This window comes from Anser brachyrhynchus (genome assembly GCF_964034855.1).
Source record: "Anser brachyrhynchus genome assembly, chromosome: 1".
Classification (NCBI taxonomy): domain Eukaryota; kingdom Metazoa; phylum Chordata; class Aves; order Anseriformes; family Anatidae; genus Anser; species Anser brachyrhynchus.
Window position 1 is genome coordinate 175,652,014 of NC_137694.1, and position 15,537 is coordinate 175,667,550.

The 15,537-nt window shown below is 38.6% G+C and overlaps 1 long non-coding RNA gene across 8 annotated transcripts in view; it reads right to left on the reverse strand.

Annotated features, from left to right (window-relative positions):
* The window catches only part of LOC308188223, a 52,235-nt gene extending 40,266 nt beyond the window's left edge, over positions 1–11,969 (reverse strand). For all 8 annotated transcript variants that reach the window (XR_013945266.1, XR_013945267.1, XR_013945268.1 and 5 more), the window contains exon 1: positions 10,906–11,969. This is a non-coding gene — a long non-coding RNA (uncharacterized lncRNA). The remainder of the gene's footprint in view (positions 1–10,905) is intronic.
* Between the last annotated feature and the right edge of the window lie 3,568 nt (positions 11,970–15,537).

Below are 15,537 nucleotides of genomic sequence, written 5' to 3' on the forward strand. Positions count from 1 at the left end.
GAACTGGTGGCAAAGGGGGAGACTGTATATTTATAGTAACAGAGCTGTCCATCACATATTAGATTAAAAGTGATTATTACTGATCCATTAAAGTCAGTATATAACCTGTTCAATCCTTGCCCCTAGATATCTAAATACATCAGAATCCTTTCCTGGTAAGACAACAATGAGCACAGTGATAGTTACAAACCTGATGAGTAATGTAAATTTAATCAAAACCTTCCCCTCAGCTATCAAAGTAGTAGGAAACAGCAGAACAAGTTACATGCTTCATCAGTGAAGGATAGTGACCAACACCTGTTCTTCGATGAAACATCATCATAAGATTAGAAAAAATCAGCACATACAGCTAGCAGCATATACAGTAAAAACTTTACAGTACTTTTCTGTTGTTTTGTTTTGTTTTTAATGAAAAGTTCATCAAAAATATGGATAGTTGAGTATGGAAACAACAAATGTTTTCTCATAGTAGCTGATCCCTTGAATTTGTGGCTACACCAAAGAACGGATTTAACCTGACACTATCCTCATTTTGTGTGTGTTGAAAGCAAAATGCAAAGTCAGTGTCCATAAATTGTGTTTTTAATACAGTTCTAAATGGATATTTCCATGGCTTATTGCTATTTAGTTCTTTATCTATGGTCTGGAAGAAACAATCCAACACTAATTTCAAAAAAAGGGCACAAAAATGTGTTGCAGTGACAAGAAATGAAAAACATTCTAGTAACTGTTTTTTTGAAATTGTGATAAAATAGGTAAGATTCAAATGGAGAGGTAAGATTTTATTAGGAATGGCAAAATAGGCCACGAGGTGAAAAATTTCTACACTTAAGCATCTCTATTTGTCTAGGTGCATGAGTTGATCTAACAAAACAAAAAAACACTACTTATCCATGCAAACCTTTACCTCCCTACAAAATAATCTCAAACAATCTTGTTTGTGTGACCTGTATTTTAATAATGCTGTTATAAACTTGATTTTACTCCAGAGGGCACGTACCTTACAAATTCCTTTGCTAAATACAGAACATAGATTTAATGTGTCCTTTTCCAAAGCACTTAAATCTTAATTGTAAAGTCATAGATTCAGATACATCCTACTTCTTCTGGTAGACCTCCTCTATCTTGAAGAACCACTTGTAGAAATCTTGACTCCTACAATACCTATCTTCCTCAGTCCTTCCCTCAAATAAATCCAGGAATTTTGCTTAAAAAAGGCTTTTAAATACATAACAGATGTGCCAGTAAGATCAAATGACGCTACTGAAAAAAAGACTCAAAATAGTCTTTGTGAACTTCATCAGTATTATCACTGATTTCTTCCTGCTTTTGGAAAAAATCACTGAACTGTGAGGACTTGCTTATTGCTGCACATTTCTCCTTCATACTGTGGAAGCACTGTGTTGACTATGAAAATTAATTTTTTTTCACTCTGAAAGGCATAGTTTATATAGATCTTTGACAATGATAAATTACCTAGACTGTATCACCTAAATGAGCTCTTCATAAAAACATTTTTAGGTATTCACTATAAAATGAAAACACAAAAAGTTTCTGACAGTCTCAATTTTTAAGAGAAATAAATATATATATATATTCCAGATAATACTACAGCTCAGCTACATATTTTGATCAAGCAATTTCTTCTTTAGATAGTCACTCATGACATAGCACTTAAAAGAAAGAAGAAAAAAAATTAACTACCCTTTCTGCTTATCCGAAACACATCAGCTTTACTAAGATGTCAAATTAATCATTCTAAGAATTTTAGGGAATATTTTTCTTCTGAAATTAGTATTGTTGGGTCTGTGGAAAATTGGTACAAATTTTTATAAAATAAACAATGCTCAAACGGTACTTGACTTGTGCATCTGCTGCCTCATTATGAAGTACACTGTAGATTACAGAATCAAGTAATCCAGATTGACAAGTCTACATACTCTCCCTCAGTTGCACACTTTGATCTCTGCAATAGCTGGCAGATACACAAGTTACAAACAGATGAAAAAAAAAAATCTGCAAAATCCTCTGGGACAAGGATACTTCAGCGCACAACAAACTCTAACTCAAAGCCAAAACTTTCAAGTTAAAAATGCCGCTCTTTTTCTGACTCAGTTAAGTTTTTCCATTGATTCTATCCAGTTTGAGACAGATGTTCCTTCCATCTAGTGCTGAATGCAGTATACTTCTGCAGATCCCTCCAAATGGGAAGAAAACTTTAAATGGGATCCTCAGCCAAACACAATGCTAGACTTTTAGCTCAGAGATGATCCCATTCACCCTTTACACAAGATAACTCTACGTGCTTCTATTTTAGTACTACACTCCCCCTATAGTGTTTTAGTTCTTTAAGAGTTAATGAGCATGAGCCCAGAAAAAAAAGGCCATTAATGTATTTATTTAGGTCAGATACATTTTAATAACTATCTTTTCTCTCTCTGTTTTAGTTTTTTGTGTGTGTTTTTTTTTTCCATTTCCAAGGAAATTTTATAAACACCTCGTCTGAATACTGGATGGGGAAAAAAAAATCCTAACATGCTGAAAATCTCTAGAGTGAGGGACAGGGTTGCTTGCTTGTTCTTCTTATCTGCCTACTGAACTCAAAATGCTCAAAATGTAATACACAAATTTCTGTGCAAGTGGATCTTCAAATATTAGTCCACGGGCAATACTCTGTTCCATGTTGATTGCACTTGATTGTTTTTACATGCTTTAGGCCAAAAATACAACTTTCTTCCCTACTAAGCATTGTGTAGCTCTAAGCAGATGTTGCTTTAACCCTGTTTTTAACATAGGAACTAACAGAAACTTCCCAGAGTTCCTGTTTTTTGCCTTATGGATAACTTAAATGACTGCAATATAAATCTCCATATAAGCTCCCTGAACTTAGTTATTCATTATTGCTTTTTTTTTTTTTTTTTTTTAAGGACACCTTTTTTCTCCTCCCTAATTCCCTCTACTACATACACAGTAACACTCCAACTGCTAATAAACCCCAGCTGACTACACATCAGGCTGAGTCTGAAAGAAGATAGCTGCTTTTCTAGCACCTTTTAACAAACTCAAATCCTATCACGCTATTATATAGCTCATTAACCAACATTTCTCACTTTTCAACTACATAAATTTGGCATCATTAAAATCTGGCATTACCAAGTGTGAACACTATTCTGAAAATTGCAGTGTCTCCAGTGACTGAAGATACTTATATGGCAGAATAGGAATAACATATTTGTGTACATCCTGCCAACCATACTTTCAGAGCCTCTATTTTCATAACTTTTTTTTTCTTTTATTCCATCTCAGTAACTCCAAGAGAGAGATTTAATAAAATAATAATAAAATTGGGGTTTAATAATAATACAATTGGGGTTTAATAAAGAGAACGTGCAGTTCAGAGATATATATAAATGATGTATTTGCACCTTAAACAAGATTTACAACCCATCTAATCTATTTTTGTTGATAGACTCCAAACAAGTATAAAGGAAGGTTTCCAGAGAAGAAAGAGCTAGTCCTAATAGTCAATCTAATTTTGTCTGGAAGAGGTGAACACTGTGATATGTGGAGTTATAAGTATTGACAACACTCGACATTGTCAGCATAAGAGTGCTGACAGTGGTGCATGTGAGGATCTACTGATGTGAAGAAAGCAGAGAGACACTGACTTCATTTATGAAACGTGTAAAATGACCAAAATATATATATATATCTTAAGTGTGTGTTATTTTTTACTATTTAAAAACTAAAAATGGGAAGTCACATCATGCATACAACTTGCTGATTTGTTTTACACAGTTTCTAAGCTTGCTCAAAAGTTAAAGCTGCACGCGCAAAAAAAATAAAATAAAAAATAAAATCACAGTATCTGTAGGTAAGTTTGTAAGTTTTAGTGTGAGCCCTTAAATCAAGTTAATGGAATGAATCAATATATTGACCTCTTTTAATAGAATCTAATCTACAATGTCATATGAAAAAGACAGAGTCATGAGATAACACAAATGACTGCCAGGAAAGTGGTATAACCTGAAAAGATAACATACTAGATACCCTATAGTAACATATGCAATGTTATGGTTTAAACTGAGTTAAAGCCATCCGTCATCTGCTCTCCCAGCCACAAAATCCAACAACCCATAAAGTGAGAAAAAAAGAAGTGTTTAATGGTCCAGAACCCCTTACTGATAGGCTCAGCAAGCTACAGCACAATTCACCCATAAGAAATGCAGAACATTTTGAAATGGGCTGTTAATTAAAAGCAAAGCACCTGAAGATATGTGCATTCAATGTCACTAGCACTTACTGCTAAGAAAGCTCTGAAGAGATGTTACTCAGCTGAAAATGTGGGAACTAAGATATTTGTGTAGAGATAAAAATAAGTCTTTGGTAAAACCACAGTGTGAGAGACAACACAACTTTTCTATTAAAAAAAAAAAAGGAAAAAAAGAAAACTGCAGTAGCCAAAGATAAATGGAAAGAGAAGAAAAATGAAGATGTTGAGAAGGGTATCTTCCACACTAGGCAAAGAAACTGAGTGACTTGATAAAGGGTTGATCTAATGAATTCATGGATTCCATGTATATATGGAAACATTGTTCAGATAAGGTTTGAATGTTCTATTTAAAACTCCTTCCTAAGGAGTACCTCTAAAATGTAAACTTTTCACATTTAAACTTCATCTGGTTGATGTCTCCATATGTATCATCTCTTACTCCCGTAATTTCTCTCTTTCATTGAGAGTAGTGTATACATATACCTGCCCTGACTGATCTTTGGTTTTGCAAAGAAACCAAAACGCCACAGTCCAAACAGCTTAACCACAGAGTACAGTCTAGCAAGTAGTAAAAAAGGAAGACTTACTACAGATAGTAAACTCAGAGAAGGTAAAAAGCAAACAATGAAATGAGGGATACAATATCCCAAGAAAACTGAAGAAGGTACATGAAGCCTACTGATAAGCAAGCTATAACATTTCCATTAATATTTTGACTAACCTGATAAAAGTCCCTGCAAACCTGTGCATATCTTTTTTCTCTACCTTACTAAATTTAGTAAGCCTCCTTTTGTACATAAAGCTACCCTACAGAAAACAAATTGCTGCTAACTTCCTTTAGCATGTTGTACTTTTCAAGGTTGCATGACCATGTTTATGTAGCCTTGTCACCATTTTTTTATGTGAATTACAGAGTTCTTTTCACTCTCCACACTATGCTATTTACAGGTTGGATTTCCCAACCGATCAGGTTATTTTTGGAGTGAATGGGGAAAGGAAATCCATGCGCTCAAATGGACAATCTGTCCGATGAGGGAAATAAATCAAAAAGACTCAAGACCAATATCAATAAACTTATGTAAACCAAAAAAAAAAGTATTAGAGCTTGATAGGTACCTCCCAGGTTAGCTATACATTCATTTTCATTACATGCTGAGAAACTCAGGAGAAACTCACCAAGCACAACCCGACAGATGATAGCTCATCACAGAATACTAAGAGAAGGGGGGGAAAAAAACTATTCTGATGTCACAGGAAGAAACTGCTAGCACATTACATGCTTCTGGCCATTTTTCCAATGAGATCTAACTTTATTCAATATCCCAGTGAAATTATCTATGGTACATATAATTATTTCTTTAATGACCAGATTTCAGACTGATTTCCAGAAGCAGGACATTGCTACATCCATTCTTGCTGTTAATAAGCTAGCTAGAGAGTAATCAACTCATTCCCATCTTCATCTAGGCTTCACAGGACACTTCTTATTTTGATGCCAATGAAATTAGTCAAAAAATTATTTTCAAAAACAGGGATACCACAACCAGCATTTGATTACCACCCCAAATGTGTTTTCTTTTATATGCTACTAGTTATTTCATAGGTCTGTAGGGGAAATGAAACTGGTTCAAAATAAAAGAGCATATTTTAATTTTCAAAATCATCATTATAACTTGGAAATAAATAATATTCAAAGACAGTTCACAAATATAAGGTGCATTTTGGTTACGGTCATTATTCACTTATTTCACAACAATCAAGTGCTACAAAACAGTGTTTGGGCATTGATACACTATTTTCATCTGTACTTCTCCTTCAGAAGACAATTCACCAAACTATCTAACTTGCACTTGGGTAGTCAATATAACACGTTCCGTACCACAAAACCAATCAGCACTCTAGGCTTGGTTTCATACATTAATATAGTGATGATATAGCACTTATCTCATTGAGAATTGAAGACTTTTTACTGTTGTTTAGTCACTATGCTTCAAAGAACACTGTGTTCTTAATTTCAAGTCTTGTGAGTACTGCATAATTACCTCTGCTGTAAACCAAAAAACGTAAGACAGTGGCTGGCAGGTCAGGCAAATCCACACATGAGGAGCACAGTGGAGAATGTAATTTTGAATAATCACACAGATCTAGTGCAAAGTGGGGAAAAAATCCCCATGCAAATGAACATATAACCCAAAGAAAAGAAACATTTGTACACAGAAGCTCTTCAGACAGAGATAGCAACTGAAGCCAGCTCTCCTATTTCTGGAATGAGTGAGGCAATCACTAGGCTGCTAGGTGACTTTTCTTTCCAAAACAATGTTGACATGATTGGTTTTGGCAAGGAACAAAATTTGTGTTAAGCATCCTCAAAACGTAACAGTTAGGTTTGGCTCTTTGGGGAACATAACAGGAATATCTAGTTTCTGGATCTAAGGTAGGAACTATAAAACAAGATGCTATAAATAGAGTATGATAACACAAAACAAACTCTGAAATAATAATTAAAAATATATATATCTTTTAATGATTTCAAATACATTTAATGTGAAGCAGTACCTGACAACATAGTGGAAGAGAGATAGAAATGGTGATTCTCTGGAAAACAATTTTACATCTGTTCTCCTTGGTTCTAACAGCTTGCTTTAGTCACCACTCCTTTTCTGGATATACCCTATCATCAATGCAGAAAAAAATAGCAAAAAGTAGCAAGCAATGCTTTGTTTGCTAGGAACAGAGTTTTAAGTATATTCACCATCTATCTTTGGATTATGTCTTTCTTTTTTCTATTCCATCCTTTAATAAGAATGTCTACAGCTCATATAAATCAACAGCATGAGTACCATCTCATTTAGGTAAAAATACACTGTGACTTTCACTAGCATCTGATAGCAGCATTATTAATGACTGCTGCATCATAAATCCAATTAAAGACAGCAGCAGTCACAATGACCGTGACCTCCATAAAACTGATTTCACTGAACTAAATGAGTTAAAAACACACACAAATAATTGAAATTTAACATAAAGTTATCAAGTAATGAAATCCTTTTCTGAGAATGAGCTCTCTCTTTTGTCCTTATTGCACTATACCTAGAAACTAAGCTTTAAGAATGGGTAAATAGACTGGCTTTTCCTGGAAGGCTAGAAATAGCAATAGCAGATGTTGTAATCACCTTTATGCTCTAGAACGGTCTGTTATTATTCCATCTCTGTTCCTTCCAGGTTCCCAGGGCACAATTGACAGTCATGCACGTATCTCATTTCACAGAGAAAAGGATGCCTATCAATAAGACCTAATGAGATATTATGAGAACTTAATACAGACAAAAGGCTGCTACAAGTGAGATACGTATTACTACTGGGTCAAGCTCAGCAGAAAAACATTATGGAGTTCCATGGTGAGGGGAAGACTGGACTTAGAGGGCCCAGAAACAAATGGACGACAGGAGGTGAGGAATTGAAAAATTAAAATGAGCCAAGCAGAACAGTGAAAATGCAGGTTCAAAACAAGGTATCAAGCTAGATCAGCACTCAGCAATGAACTCAAACTTACATCCAGCTCTGCAGTGACCTACAGCAAACACCTCGGTGCATGAGTGGGAGATACAGGGAAAAGTTCCCAAAGCACAACTGCCGTACTAGCTTCATCCTCGTGTACTGATTGACGACCACCTTCACCAGCACAAAGAAGATGGAGAGATCTTAGGACTTCTGTGGAGCTCACAGAAGACCATACCGATGCAAAAACAACTGCATCCCCCATAAAAGCTTACAGAGAAACTGGAAAGCTGCATTTATCAGGAGTATTACTGCAGTGTCAGTGCCTTTTTGTTTGTTTTTAACCAACAGTATTCATCACTACCACAAGCCTATACAGGGTCAGATGATTAGATTTTAGAGCATCAGATTTGGACTTCCTGCCTCCCGGCCTTTGCTTAATAGCAGTAGGTACTGGGGCAGGATATGGGTGGCAAGAAAAGCAGTGTAAATGCTACTAAATGACAGAAAGCCAGGGCCTGTTCGCTGGTCACAAAGCTATATGCCACAAGGAAACTCACATGCCTTTTGCTCAGGGCTGGCCCATCTCTTCACCTTCCCAAAAGCAGAGCTCATCTAGACAGAGGTAGCCAAGGCAGGCCACAGCAGAGTGAGGGAATGAGCAGCAGAGACTATCAGGATACAAGTGCTTGAACACATTTCCAGCATCTCTTTTATTACCAATATGGATGTAATTATGTGTGGATTAGCAGCTGCAGAAATAAAATACCTATCCATCCCCTAAGGGGGCTAGACAGGTACAGGGGAGTGAATGTTTTCCATGCTTCAATGTGCCTCACATACATTACAAAAGGACAAAGGATGAAGCTGAAGCAATTCACTTTCAGAACTGCTTGAAGAATCTGTCTTTTCTCCAATGGCTGCTAACAGTACATACAAGAACTTCAACCAACACATCCAATAACAACTGTGGAGGAAGTTTTACGGTGTGGATATCTGTCTCCTGGGAACAGAATTGAACCTACCAAACCAATCTGCATGGACAGCCATGCAGTCTTCAGACAGTAATAAATTAAAGTGACTACTGCCAGCTAAAGTCTTGGTACTCTTATAAAACCCCTGAGCAAAACAGACAGTATATAGATTTTGAGACTGTAAATCAGACATATTTTGTTAACATGGGTCGTGGCATTTTGTATCTTATGTTGTGATGGAGACAGATAAGACAGCAGTCTTTAAAAGGTGTTTGGGAGTGGGGAACGTCAATCAGTACATTAAAAATTAGCTGAGCACAACACATTATTCTTAATATGCATTCACAACACACTGCAATGATTGAGAATGTTACAAATACTGCATATAAACTACTGCTAATGTGTCTCACAGACACATACCAGGGAACACATTCAGTCATGTTTTGAGTTTCAATTGACAGATTGATGGATGCCAATTGACAATAAACTGTAGTGGAATTCTTGACATTGCTGTTTTCTATTATGGAGTAGAGATGCATATTCACAGCAGGACACATTTCCATATGAATGAGCAGTCATAGGAAGTGGTGCATTACGATGTTTCAGTAATGCTGACTGCATAGAAAATTAAGGATGATGAAGACAGTGTGACAGTTTTCTCTATCATTTCATAAAATGTTGCAAGGAGTAGTTAAAAGAAAAATACTGATATGAACTAATAAACTTAAATGTTTGATTTACATAATCAATTTGTATCTGGAAAATCAATGGGATGGAAGCAGAAAAGTCAAACGTGTATTTATACTTCAGATCTTAAAAGTGGTTCATTTTAAATTGCAAAGAAGTCACTCTGAGGCCCTACAGCTCCTCCTACTGAAGCTTAATGACAAAATAAAAGTTTCATTAGGAATTTGAATAGAAACAAGATAGTCCCTTGAAATTATTTTCCTTTAAGATATATATATACACTCATACATATGTATGAATATATATGTATGCATGCATCTATGCATACCTGCACAAAATGTCCTGAGAGTATGTTTATAACACAAACTTAACTATGGCTTGCATTAGTGTGGACACCAAAACATAAGATGAAAGTCAGAAATGTTAGATTAAAAGTAACATCAACAGGCAGCATGACAGTAAAAAGTACTAAAATATGCCTGTAAGAATTGTTACTCTCTATACATATTTTATATGTCACATTGATCTTTTTTTTTCTTTTCTAGATAACACATTATCATATTTGTCAACAAATTCTCAGAAACAAATGCCACAGGAATGAAACAAAGAAGTATCGCACAAATTATAATTTTAGAGGCAAAATAGATTCAGGCAAGCACAGAACATGCAGTTCTCAATAACACTCCATGTAGGAATATAATAAAGACAGAGAAATTGAAGGCTTTTTGATTTGTAAGGAAATGAACCCCTAACAAAGTAAAAGACAGGTAAAACTAAATATATAACAAATTGCTTTAATAGATATTTCAGTAGAGTGTAAATCTGGATTACTACATAAAAATGGTTTGAAATTTGAATTAAAATGTCATTGTATTACCAATTAGATGATATCACCATAGTGTAAATCAATCAAAACAAATCACAGATTTCTTGTTATTTGCCACATTTAATTAAAAATCATTCTCAGATCCATACTTGTATAATTTCCTAGACCTCCTGTGGCCACCAGTAACAGTCTACAGATACAATAGCAAATCAGTTCATACAACAATGCATACTAATGAAGCAACTGATGCAGCATTCACCACCAGCACAGGAGAAATGACAAAAATGTTGTTGCCTTAATCATGCAGATCACTTGGAATTGTAACAGGGTGCTGTTTTTTTCTGTGCTATTAGTATATACTTTAGTGTTCAGCTGCATGATGTCACATCAACATGTTAATTCCTCGATGCAAGTTGCTTGCACAACCATTATAATTATTTTCTTTTTCCTCCTTTCTTGTCTTTACAGAGCACAGTTCAGCATAATCTAAACCTGTGTCACATATGGGAGAATTACAGGTGTTGTTTTGAAGAAATAAGATACCTTGAATCGTCCCCTTCTACCCACCCCCCAACAGCAGCACATTCTCACTCAGACACTGGATATAAAGGAGTTTAAAGAGATGGAACTGCAGTTAGTAGTTTTACCTTGCTATGCAGCTGAACTCCACCACAACCGCTCTCTCACTTCCCCTCCTCAAAGAAAAAATGGGAGAAAACATGATGCAAAGGGGCTCAAGGGCTGAGATAAGGACAGGGAGATCACTCACCTGTTATCGTCACAGGCAAAACAGACTCAGCATAGGGAGATTAATGTAATTTATTACCTATCACTAGCAGACTAGAACAGTGAGAAACTAAAAACAACCTAAATACACCTTCCCTCCATCCACCCTTTTCTACCTCCTCCCACCTAGCGGAACAGGGGAACAAGGAATGGGGGCTGTGGTCAGTCCCTGATGCTTCGTCTCCGCCGCTCCTTCACGGTCACTCCCTGCCCCTGCTCCCCGTGGGGTCCCTCCCACGGGATGCCTTCCTTCCCAAACTGAGCCTGCGGGGGCTGCCCACAGGCAGCAGCTCTTCAAGAAATGCTCCCACGTGGCTCCGTACCACGGGGTCCATCCCCCAGGAGCAAACTGCTCCAGCACGGGTCCCCCACGGGCGGCAGCTCCCCCCAGACCCCCTGCTCCTGCGTGGGCTTCTCTCCACGGGCTGCAGCTCCGGCCCGGGGCCTGCTCCTGCGGGGGCTCTCCATGGGCCGCAGCCTCCTCCAGGCCACATCCACCTGCTCCACCGGGGGCTCCTCCACGGGCTGCAGCGTGGAGATCTGCTCCGTGTGGGACCCGTGGGCTGCAGGGGGACAGCCTGCTCCACCAGGGGCCTCTCCACAGGCCGCAGGGGAACTTGTGCTGCGTGCCTGGAGCACCTCCTGCCCTCCTTCTGCACTGACGGTGGGGTCTGCAGGGCTGCTTCTCACTCCTCGCTCTCCCAGCTGCTGTTGCACAGCAGTTTTTTTTTTTTTCCCTTTTCTTAAATCTGTTTTCACAGAGGCCCAACCAATGTTGCGCAACTAAGTTCTAGCAAGTTGTGTGTCCCTTTGGAACCAGCTGAAACTGGCCCTTACATAACATGGGGCAGCTTCTAGATTCTTCTCACAGAGGCCACCCCTGAAGCCGCACTGTTACCAAGCCTTTGCCATGTAAACCCAAGACAGGAACTTAAATTAGTCCAAAACAAAACTTTGAAAAGTACAGTTCTTCCTGTCATTTCTTTGCAAGATGTCTTGTGTTCTAGTTTGTCATTCACATTGGTCAGGCTAATTCTTACCCCTTCCTACAGAGTGCAAAAAAAAAGGGATTAAACCAGCTGGATTATGTGAAGACAAGCACAACAGAAATGTGTCTGAAGTAGCAACTAGAAGTTCAAAGATTCAGAACAAATATGGAGCTTAGGGAAGATAATATTCTAACAGATTCAGTCCTCATGATAGTCATAGTTAACACGTAACAGTTTGGTATGCCTAGAGCTAGGGGTATGCAGAGCAAGGGTGACTAAATTGTGGATCAAACTAGCCCATAAAGCAGTTTATAGTCTCGGTGAATGCTGGTGGCCAACCACTCAGCTCACATCTGTTGACCACCCCAGAGACAAAGCTCATGAATTTCAGTAATTCCCTGACAGATTGCAAATCATCTGTGTTAGAAAATAAGAGTATTTTTTTTTCTGCTTCTACAGGTTGTCTGTGAGCTCCTATGTGAAACAAAAGAGCTAATAATAAGGCAAATGATGAGATAGGAACAGATGTGGGCCCAAGCCTTGGCTCACATTCTTGTTGACCCAGAAGGGGACACCTGGTTGAGAAAGACCAGATCTCAGTTTGACTCCCAGTCAAAACCTGAAGTATCAGAGAAAAAAAAAAAAAAAGAAAAAAAAAAGAAAAAAAAAAAAAAACATCCCGAACTGTAAAGGGATGTGCAGATGGAGCCCAGCCTGGTGCCTGGGGACCCAGGGTCTCTGCACAGGCTGAGGGATGCAGCTGTTGCTTTCCCCTTTGGAGGTTCAACCATGTATTCAAGAGACACACAGCCAGACACACAACACTGACAAGACCTGTCACGCAGACTGCCAAAGACAAGGCAACAGCACCCACACACAAGGCTCACACACCACACCAACACAGACAGCCCAGTCCCCTCCTCCTCGCGGGCTGGCACAGGCAGCAGCTCCCTGGTGCAGGCACACACACACACACACCCGTCCAGGCTCACCAGCGCATGCACATTCCTGGGTGCCCCAGGCACCAGCCCAGCCTCTCTGCCAATCCAGCACCCCCGCCTGCATCCCAGCCTCTCTCACCTGCCCCACTGGTCCCCTGCTCTCTGGCTGCTCCCGTGCACACCCAGTTTGGGGCAGACAGACACTGTCCCCAGCAGCCAACACCAGGCACATGAGCTGTGACCCACAGCCCTGCTCCAGCTGCCAGCACAGAGCCCCTCACTCACCTCACTCACCCCCATCCCCCGGCAGGAGGTCTGGGGACACACAGTGCTCCTGTCCCAGGGGCTGGAGGATCAAGATCTCCACCCACTCCAGGAGCTGATGCTAACACCCCACTGGCTACAAAAGCTGCCACCGCAGGCTGGGATGCTCACACTCCAGCCTGACTCCAGCAGCCAGCACCCAGTCCTCTCTCACACACGCAGGTCCCACCAGGAGCTGGCACTGAGCCCTTGTGGCACTGACTGACACTAGGAATAGGGAGCAAGATTACAAAGAGAGAGGGTTAAGAAAAGATTCAATAAGATTTTAAAAGATGGGACAAACTGCAGTGATCAGGTGCAGGGCTTCTAACCCCTTTTATACTCCTGTCTGGCTGCTCCCCTCCTTATTTCTTCCTGTTCTCCCTTCCCTCTAGTCATCACTGCCTCCCTTATCATTTGTTGATCAGGTTTGTGTCCTTGTATGTTCTTGTTAATGGTTTCCTCCTGTTCTTATTATCCTTTTTTTTTTTTCCACTGACAAAAGTCCTTGACCTGATACCCCTAAAAGAGCAGCTACTCTTTCCACACATCCTTAGACAAAACAAGTTCTATGCCCAAAACAAGAGGTATTCTGCAACCCAGAATTTTGATGAATTAGATATAAAGACACAAAGGTTATATCCATACAAGTAAATCAATCATGTCTGTAGCAGTTCTCTAGTACTAAGGCAGTATAGCAAGGAACAACCCATAAACTCATTTTTAAATTCCTTGGCCTCAAAAATCCAGTGGTTATATACAAACGGTTTATTGGTAATGGACATTGGCCTATACTAGCTCTCAGATTAGTTCAGACAGTGCTAGTTGGCACAAGGAAAAAACATGCCATCTATACAGTTAAATTGTTAGAACAGTTTCTAATGGGCCCCCAGTTCTTGGGGATGTTGCATGGTATTTCTTAACTTACCGGTGTAAACCTAGCTCATATAGCTCTGCAACAATCAATTTGGATTTAGTAAGACAAGGACAGAGTTAGAAGTCATACAGCTAAACAGACTAGAGCTGTTGTAATACCGTCTTGCTGTCTCTCCACTGAGGCCCATAGATAACCTTCTTGTATTTGTATCATCAAAATTATCAAACTATTTCTGACAAAGAATCACTTAGTTACTCGTTTTTCACAGTCACACCCTCAAATGCATATTCATAAAAAGAGGACAGGATGACAGACACCCATTTGTCTGAAGTTTTTTCAGCTTCTGCTTACATAGTTTCAGCAAGAGCTTTAAGAATGGTCAGAACACCAAGTCCAGATTAAGGAAAATATAACAATAGACTGCATGTGTAGAAGTGAAGTGACAAGTCTTGAGCTACTTTCTGAAAATGCTGCTAACACTCAATTAGTGATGAAGGAGCATTGAAATATCCATGGTATCAATGCAGTTATGTTTAACAGATTGCTTTATTTATTAATATTGATGAGCAACACTTGTGAGCACTTGTCTGTTTCTTCAGACACAGAAAATACAAAGTATTGTTATCAATTACTTACTGACATTAAGTACAGCAGGACACTGTACAGCACTGACAGAACATTGTACAGCAATGACAGTACATTGTACAGCAATGAACAGAACATGCAAAGGACTTAGTAGCACAAAGATAATGGTTTGCATAACTTAATAAAGACACTGAAATAGTCTACAGTTTGCTTCTGGTAACTTTTGAGTTGTATTTTTCATCTACTATATTTTGTATATAACAAAATTAGAACAAGGCATTCTTATTATCGTCTGTTTTCCAACTGTGCTTTCTCTTGACAGGAGGCTTTTTTTCAGTGGGACACTCATAGATGAACAGAATAAAGTTTCTAGCCATTTAGGGAAAAGGTATAATTACCCAAGAAATAAGTTGCATATATTTTTTCCTGACAACATCACCAAGCAACTGCAGAATTATTGCCTTCTTGATTTGAGGTATGCACCTCATTTCAAAGTCTTATTCCTCAGTGCCTTTGTTCAGCTCAACCTAATAAAAATATAACAATTTAAAAAAAGCCACCTCTCTGTGACATTGAGGGTTCTTTATGGTTTTCTACCAAATGGGCAGTGATTATAAACGACAGTAAGAAAATTAAAGCTAAAGAGTAAAAATGTGACAACGCATATAGCACATATACCATCAGCAGCATTGCACAGCATAGCTGATATATGGCATGATGTTGAAAGTCAGGACAAAGCTCAACAGTACTTGCCTAAACTTTTTCCCCTACACAGATTAATAGATAATAATGAAATAA